Here is a 9435-nt window from a genome sequence, read left to right on the forward strand (position 1 = left end):
CATTCCGAAAGAGTATTTTACTTATACGACATTAGGAACACCTTCGGCCAGTTGACAAACGTTGAGGAAAAGCCACTGGAGCAGGATTTGAACTTAAACTTACAGCCTGATTGGCTATGGCCCTGTTGTCTGAATAACTGCACTAGCGACAAACCAAAAATCCTTCGGCCACAACAAACTCCGTCTTTGTGTTCCTCTTATTGTCTTATCTTCAATATGAACGATTGGAACGCCTTCAACTATCTGACAAACTCTTGAGGAAAATCCACATGAGCTGGACTTGAACTTACAGCCTTATTGGTTATGGCCCTGCTCTGGGCAACTGTACCAGCCACAAACCAAATAAAAAAATAATAAAATGATCAGACGTATCCACAGCTGTTTTAATATAAGTTTGGTACTTCCTTATAAAGTCATGTCTCTGCTCCCAGAATCTCGGTTGTAAAATTGCATCGAACAAAAGCCCTTTTAGTTTTTCTCTGTAGGCCTACTAAGTTACGGATTCCGGCCTTATCTTACACGCTACTACAACGTGATGAGTCTGGCGGTGTTTTACACTGGTGACAAAGTGGTTTCTGTACAACACCTCTCCACACAGGGTCAACCATTCTTCCATCTCGGGCGCCATGGTCGGTTCTCTCTGCTCGAAAAATTAACAGGAGTTCCTTTGTTTATGTGAAATGGTCAGCGCGGTGAGAAGACATATAGCGTGTAGATTATGATATTGTGGGAAAATGGAGACTTGTAGGCTTTTGCAAGATGTCCTAACAGACACGAAAATGTATTATGTGGCTGGAACCCTGCGGTCGAGTTTCTAATGACCTCCGCGGGAAGCGTGATACGTGTAGCACCTAATTTTTACCTGCATGGAAGTCTTTGTTGAAATTTCTTGAAACCATATTAATCTTACATTTGAGGTTTATATCTTGCAATTCCCTGAAAACAGTAGGGTTTCTGTATAGGATCCTCTATCACATCACGTGAAGCTAATGTAAACCTCGCTATCTCTATAACTAAAGGCGTACAATTTAGAGGGTAAAACCAGAGGAACAACGACAGTCTGATATCTGACAAATGCTCACACGTAACAAGTGAAATATGGCATGTTGCCATTTTACCCCAGTTAGGGTTTTATTCTAGCTGTTCATGTAATGTACATTCTTAGGCAGTAGAAATTCCCATGCACCCTAGCACTATCACTTATGCAGAATTTGGTAAAAAATACATTGACGTTAATTGCAACATAACTTTCCGTTACGTTTACCAAACAACATCTCATCTACTGTTAGAGTTTTTAAACGTCTTCCTTGTATACCGCAGATGCTGATGGAATTCTCACATATACATGGACAACAAGGCCTTCTCTCTTCTCTGGCGATGACCTAGAAACATTTGTTTCGTTTTAGAGTGGTTTGATTCACAGTTCATCATCAACCTAATCAATTTATTTATGGTGATCCGTGATGTTAGATTGCGGCATTGTTTAAATCTAATGGAGAATTTACGTTGGTTCAGATTTCCTCTGTTTTAATCTTTATAATTTCTCCTCAACTCTAATGTTTTCTTCATGATTTTAATGTTGTAAACATTGATCATTTATGTAGTTTTGTGTAAGGATTCGCAAATTTTGAATCCGCTCTTCATTATTTACCCAAACATTTTATACCCTATTAACGTGCTTACTTTCAGTTATGTCTTCTGCCATTTGAGTTTCTATTTCTTTACTCAGCATCCATTTCTCAACAGGAAGGTAACGAACGGAAACTATATTGCGTAACAGCTGAACGGATTTTACAGGGTCCAGGCAACCTTAATAGCCAACTAATTGTCTAATAGAAGGTGCGTGGTACTTTATAACTTTATCTCGTAGAATGTTTCATCCAAATCAGGAATGACCGATTTCTTTCAGCAAACTGTAGTTTCGTACACACTTCTTATCTCAAAATGGTCCAGATTTCAGAGGATGCAATTTGTCGACTCACGTTTATACTCCTCAGAGTGTTTATTTTCTGTCCAGGTTTCACCTTCTGCAATGCTTGTATCCACTTCCGTGCTACTGTCAGAGGGAGCACCGACCACTTTAGAGCCCAGTGCCACTTGTTGATACTGTACGTCATTGTTCCAGAATCTAAGCAGAGTAGATAATCCGCAAGGTTGGGGCGTACTGAATGAACACCCCAGCAGATCGTCATTAGGTCTCCAGTGACATTTGTCCCTATTTGTCCGTGGAACCAAAGGCGATGAGTTTTGGTTAAATAGCCTTGTTTGTTAATGACAATCCCCGTACCGGATTAATCATAGGGGATACGGCGACGGGAAGAGGAGGGCTGTTGAAGAAATAAAGAGATTCGAGTTAATTAACTACCAACTGTCACTGTTTTCTACGTAAATGTAGTGTTGATGCATCAGCTCGATGTAAGTCTTACCTGGATCAAAAGAATAATTACTTCATTTTGCAACTTTTTGAAAGCTTAGGTTTGGCTGAAAACAAACTAATGATAGATGTGGATGTATGTGTGTCGAAAATAAACACGCGGTTACTGCTGGGAATCAAAGTTTTTGGTATTGGGTGTTCATTGGCATACTATAAAAACAATTGCTCATTAATCCTAAATACGTGAAGACAAATTATTAGTACCTGCATATACCAATATAAGATAAACAGGCTTTTGGAACTGGTAATTCGAATATCGGACGTTATTTTTATAACACTATTTTGTTTGGAAATAACCCGTTCAAAGTACATATACTACATGAATGTACTACTGTTCTGAATAGAGGCACAAGCGATGACATTTCCTTCATTCCACTGCAAGTGTGCGCCTTACGGAATTGTTCCTTACATTTTTTTGAGTTGTTGATGATTACTGGCAGATCGATCTGACGAAGATCCACAAAGACCAGTCATGAAAAGCCTAAATAATGATGCCATAATTACAATGACTACTTTTAAACCAGATGGATGCCAGCTACACTCACAGCAGTTCTCCAAAACGTGGTGATAATACTGATGACTGGCGATGAGTGGTAATATCGTCGTTGCTACTGAAATAGTCTGCCTGCTGAAACTGACCTAAAAATAGATAGGTTGAGTCTTATGCGAGGCGGGTTTGGTCGGGTTCATAGCCTATTAGAAACGGGTTTTGGATAGATTGCCTTACACTCTGCAAGCTGCATATCCTGGAAATACTAAACCATTTATTGTGTTTTATCAATGTTGTAGGAAACAAACGCCTTAATAGAAACGATGCTTTCTAAGATATATAAATAGAACAGCGCAGCTCTGTAGTGAGGGTGATCAAACTTCTCTAACCTGTTTATCGTGGTGTGCTTTGGAATCTAATGGGTTTAGGTACACGTATTTAGGTTATCGAATGAAGCAGACCTAGTTCTATATGAATTGTGATCAATACCAGTAGAACAGCTATGCCGCTAAAGTATTTTCCTGTCCACATCGTTTGGCATCCACATCGAGGTTAAATGACTCCGCTCTTAGGGCAAAGTGTACCGTGTGAAAACATTCTGAGGTTCAGATCTTTGTGCAATGCAGATTTTTATAGGCTTTCAGCTCAGCTGGTAAAATTACTTCCACGGTTGTCACATTTTTTCGAACCGTGACTACCATTTCTGAAGAAGTTTGGACGACTGGTGTATGGCCAAGACACAGACAACAGATATCCTTTAAGCAACCACGTGGTCACTCGTTGGGACAACGTCCGAGACGCAAAGTGTTTTAGATATCATCATCTAACGCTGATCATTACGGACGTTTTCTTAGTAGACTACCCGTCCTGTACTAATAGTGCCAAGCAAAATGTTCCTGGGAGTAAACTTCATTCAATGTCTCTTTGAATTCCACATATAGCTCTTGAGAACAGCTTCTTTGGCCATTGATAAGAAATGCATTAATCGTTATGTACTGTACATATACCTTGAAAGTGCATGTAGCAGTTCATGGATGAAGTTTGAACAGATATTAGATGCTGGTATCATTATCAAGTTATGTTACATGACGCGGACTGGTATTGTTAACAGTTAATTCCGAAATTCTTTGGCAATGAGACACCAACCGCACGTATACGTCAGAAAGTGTATCGGGCTCTCGAAGTAATGCTGTGTGTCCCTCGAGACCAAGTTTTGTTTACCACAACAACGAATCTGAATCCGCCCTATTTCTATTTTCTTGTATACATTTACGTAACATACTAATACTGTAACTAAATAAATGAGCAAAATTAGTAATAAGTTAATAAATGTTAGGAACTGTGATTGACATATCATTCCTAGTGAAAATCAAATACATTTTTTTTGTTTCAACGTTCCATTTTTCGCGATAAAAAGTCAAATGTGATCTATAATACATGTACTACATGGAAAGGAAGAATGACCGACATGTTGTCACAAACTGCTATGCATTCGCATTTTAAAAATGCAGCCCACGTTTAAGCACAAGAAGTGCATTATCCCAAACATTATCATAAACAACAAAAACTAAATATGTGTGCAATTAAACTTTTTTATCAGCGGTTTAGTCAAACTTTCCCATGCACGGGCAAGTTATGCTGCCAAACATAACACGCTGTTAAATTGCTCTGAAAATCGTTTGTCTTCCAAGAAATTATTACTCCGTTATCAATTATCATTGATATGAAGGTTAGCGTTTAACTGAATTATCTGTGAAGTATATAAACTTGTGTCTGCTAGATATCCCAACTGACATTGGCGTCAAGCGGAAACCTAACGTGATCAACCAAACGCTATATCATTTTGCGCAACTCACAGAGACGGACGTTGTGTGAAAAGTGGCTATATAGACGATTTATCACATTTTCTCGCAAGGTCGCCATAAAGTATGATATAAGAGGGCATTAGTGTCGCCGAACGTTTAGCGCAGGTTTGTATAATACCGGGAACAAAATTCCAGTCAGGTTTTTGCTATCCCGTAAAATCATTTCCACTGAGATATTGCTCGTAATAAAACACATGTTTAACTTCACGTAGAGCAATTAATTTCGACAATGATAAATGACCTGGTGTTACGGCACATCTGTTTCTCCTTTCCGCTGTGGAACCATTTCACTAATAACACAGCTAAGTTTTCACTCCATTTGACGATATTACCTAACACACACGAATCACATTTTTATGACTTGCTTTCAAAATAATTTATCGCCTTTCACGGCCATTTATATGCAGTGGATAAGGCTAAATTTATGTGGGAATTGACCTTGACACTGACCTTGCGCTAATACTAACACGGCTGCAATCCCATGGCAGCTGCACTTGTTTCCATGTGTAGAATTCGGTTTCCTAATTCTAACATGTCGGAACATAAATATTATCTGCATTCTTGACATGTATAGCGAACCTAATGTTAACCCTTACAATCTGGAATCCCGGGAATTGATGCTTTGCAGGCACACAGACTGTGCCTTGCGACAATCTCAGTTATGGCTGCATTTGTTAGTACGAATACGTACAATGTGCTGACCTACACACGCCGCAATCTCAGCGGCGGCTACATTTGTTAGCACGAATACGTACAATGTACTAACCCATACACGCCGCAATCCCAATCGCAGCTACATTTGTTAACACAAATACGTACAATGTGCTAACCCAGACACGCCGCAATCTTAGCGGCAGCTACATTTGTTAGCACAAATACGTACAATGTGCTAACCCAGACATGCCGCAATCTCAGCGGCAGCTACATTTGTTAGCATGCTCTTGATACTTGATTCTAACCCTTACATAGAGCAATCTCACTGGTTTTTCTTAGCACACATGGGTACTTTGCCTTATCTCTAACATGACGAAAACTGAACGGCTGCTACATTTGTTGTCAGACGTTTTGCTCTATGTTTTATTCTTAGTAGTGTTTTTCATTTTTCTGACTATGGTTTAACCCATGCTCAAGACTTTTCCACTTCTATTACGGCGTTCAGGTGAATGGGTAGAGGTAAAATTAGTGTCTGGACTAAACTACCAAGATACCTCCTGGCAAAGCCTAAAGAGTCGAACGCTTGATGTGAAGACTTGACATCACTGGTGGAGGATCTGACAGTCCAGTTTCTCAGATGAGATTTCTGAACACTGATCTGTAATCTTACATTCAAACTGAAAGTCGGCCTTGTCGTCCGTCTGAGTTGCACGCCATGAAACGGGTTTCAGTAATTCCTTAAGTGTTTATGACTTCATATCACATAAGTTGTATGGGAGCAATAAATACCTATTTATTTATTTATTTATTTATTTATTTGATTGGTGTTTTACGCCGTACTCAAGAATATTTCACTTATACGACGGCGGCCAGCATTATGGTGGGTGGAAACCGGGCACAGCCCGGGGGAAACCCACGACCATCCGCAGGTTGCTGGCAGACCTTCCCACGTACGGCCGGAGAGGAAGCCAGCATGAGTTGGACTTGAACTCACAGCGACCGCACTGAGCCACGGAGGCCCCCTCAATAAATACCTAAACTATACAGTTAACACAATTGGATCTGTAGCATTGAAGGCACCCGCACGTTGTCAATGTCTGATTGTTTCGTGAGTTTCACAATTCTCCTGCAAGTTAATATTGAAATTGTGTGAAGAATTTCTGGCGCTCTGTTTTAGGATTGTGTCTAATTCCGCGTAACCCGGGGATAGGGCCTGTGTATTCATCTTGCTGAATAATATCGCCACGTTGGATACATGAATAGTTGTAATCAGAGCGCATCTTAGATCCATATTTTGATTAATAATTACTTATAAACTAGCATGATGCATGGTTTGGAGGCTGGTTTCAGTCATTCGCCTAGAACATTCCTTCCGCCTTTCCAACAACGAGTGACTTTATACGTTTATATACTTTCATAGTTCTTTGGTAGTTTGTTAGTCTGGTCTGTAAGAATTTAACAGATATTTAACAGAATAAATTAACAAAACTATCATGACCAGGAAGATATTTGGTTCTGGGACGATCAGTGGAGTCATACTTAGTATTTAAAACAAAGACCAAAACGACTGCAGTTATGTAAATATGATGTACTTTTCCTCGCGTATTACAACTTTGAATTTTGCTGGAGCTTGATTTTTTAATTTTTTATTTTATTTTGAATCTCGAAACAACACAGAAAATCCAAAGGATCAAGGTTTGCAGTTCTCCCCCATCTCAAGCGCCCCTCCATTATCAAGCTTTCTTAATCTACATCTCCGTAGTATCCCCACCAATGGCCTACACGTGCGTTGCTTTGAACATGGCGCTGTGACTAACACGCTGTGACTTTGACAAGGAACTCACTTTAGCTCATGTCTTTTCTCAACCTCTCATAAACCATGGAGCTAGGGGCTGTGTAATGTCCAACCATTTAAGCAATTGCATAAACAGTTAACATAAAACCGTAACTGAGGTGAACTGACAGGAGACCGGGTTTCACCTGTTAAATGTGACCATTATCGAACTACATGTATCGCATTGTGGCCGCTGCTTTGGGTATACTCTCTATTCTGTAGTCTTTTATATATAACCTAGGCTCAGCCATTTGTAACCTCTTCCCAATACGAGACGATGGTTTTGTGGCAAATTTGTTCTCAGTTTGTATTGATTTCTTATGTATCCTAGTTTGTCTGTAATGTTCATTAAGACACCGCAAAGGTCATTTGCTTCTATCCTGTCAAGTCCCTACCCTTTCTTGGAATGTTTGTCTAGTCATGACTTGCTTTTCTCCAGAGATCTTCATGTCCAAGCTTGATGTTTTGTGTCTGTCCAGCGCTAGCCTTAAGCTAGACGTTTTGACCTTCATTGGAACTGACCGGTCACAATGCACTGTTCCCATTATGCACTGCGGCACCACAACAACCCATCCCTTAACCTACATCCTACCCCACGCAGCCGCACGAGAGCTAACAGCAGATTAACACTGATAGAATATAAAGTAAAGTTACTGGTCCGATATAATGGTTACGTGACACTAAAATCGGACAGCGTAAACAGACGACCAATAATCCCATTGTCCCTATAACCGAAGGAGACAACACAAACGTGGGTTGATTAGTCGGGATGTCCCCAGGGAGCGCGTTGATGACTTACCCCACAAATACCTGTCACACAGTCCGCTAGTTGCTGGGACATCACGAGATGGTTAGCGTGTGGGAAGTCGTAAAGACCGAGTCTACTTCATCTCTTACGGAGACAAATGATTTCCATGTGCAAGATTGCCGTCACGTAACCGCAATGGACACATCAATAACGGACAAATGCGGAAGTTGTTTCGCTCACTGCCATTTTCAAAACGTATCGTTTTTAAATCTGTCTCCAATATCTTTTGTACCACTTGGTTATTGCGCAATCACTTGTGATAAATAATCAAGTAGCTTGTACTGGTTGGATATTTATTTCCTACATTGTTTTCCACTTTTTGATCCGATTATATGCTTTATTGGAATTTTTTTGGTCGATGTCCTTCTAAGATGTCTTCGTAAAGAAAATGATGACTCCTGGAACGTTAAAATGTGCCAATTTGTTTATTAATCTATCCTTTGTGTTGAAATACGATAATTTTAGAGTTTACATCGTCCATTCCAAAAAGCTGGTATTGATGGTATCAAGCTAAATGTATCATGAAAATGTAGAGCGTGATGTTTTGAACCATTAGGTTAAAGCAGAGGCCGGGGGAGTGCGGGGTAACGCCCGATCATCAGCAGGTTTCTGCCAGACCCTCCCACAAAATATGTATTATGATTTCAGGATGGAAAGCCACAGTTTTCCTACAGCAAAGTCAAGACGGGAGATGGCTAACGTGTTGGTATTCAGCTAAAGTTGAATTAAGATTGATCCTTAAGATTGATTTTTTTTTTGATTGGTGTTTTACGCCGTACTCAAGAATATTTCACTTATACGACGGCGGTCAGCATTATGGTGGGTGGAAACCGGGCAGAACCCGGGGGAAACCCACGACCATCCGCAGGTTGCTGACAGACCTTCTTCTTAAGACGAGTGCGTAACATTTAAATAATTTTGAATGTTCACAATGGACACAAACCAACATGTGACTTTCTACTGATATTGAAACATGTAATATGTTCTCATATTCTTAAAAAAAAAACATTATTCTTTTGAGGGAAAGATAACTGAAGTGATCTATGACACTTATCCATATAAATCAGTGATCGTCATTATCTAAGTTATTCAGCCTGCGGTTTATTTCAGTTGAAGACTACTCTGATCATGGACTTCTTCAGTGGCATATACAAGTTTGGAATGATATAATAAGGAAGCGATCCATAGGGATCTAAAACTTCTATTTATTCGTGGATGTACTGAACCCAGTTGTTCATCCGTTAGTCCTTTGACTGGATAACGATGTTATGTAGTTTTTACATGGAAACGTAATCTTCGAATAAATGAAAATTGAAGATCTGTTGGAATCTCTTCTCTACATAGTCTGAA

Source organism: Liolophura sinensis, chromosome 1, assembly GCF_032854445.1.
Source record: "Liolophura sinensis isolate JHLJ2023 chromosome 1, CUHK_Ljap_v2, whole genome shotgun sequence".
Lineage (NCBI taxonomy): Eukaryota > Metazoa > Mollusca > Polyplacophora > Chitonida > Chitonidae > Liolophura > Liolophura sinensis.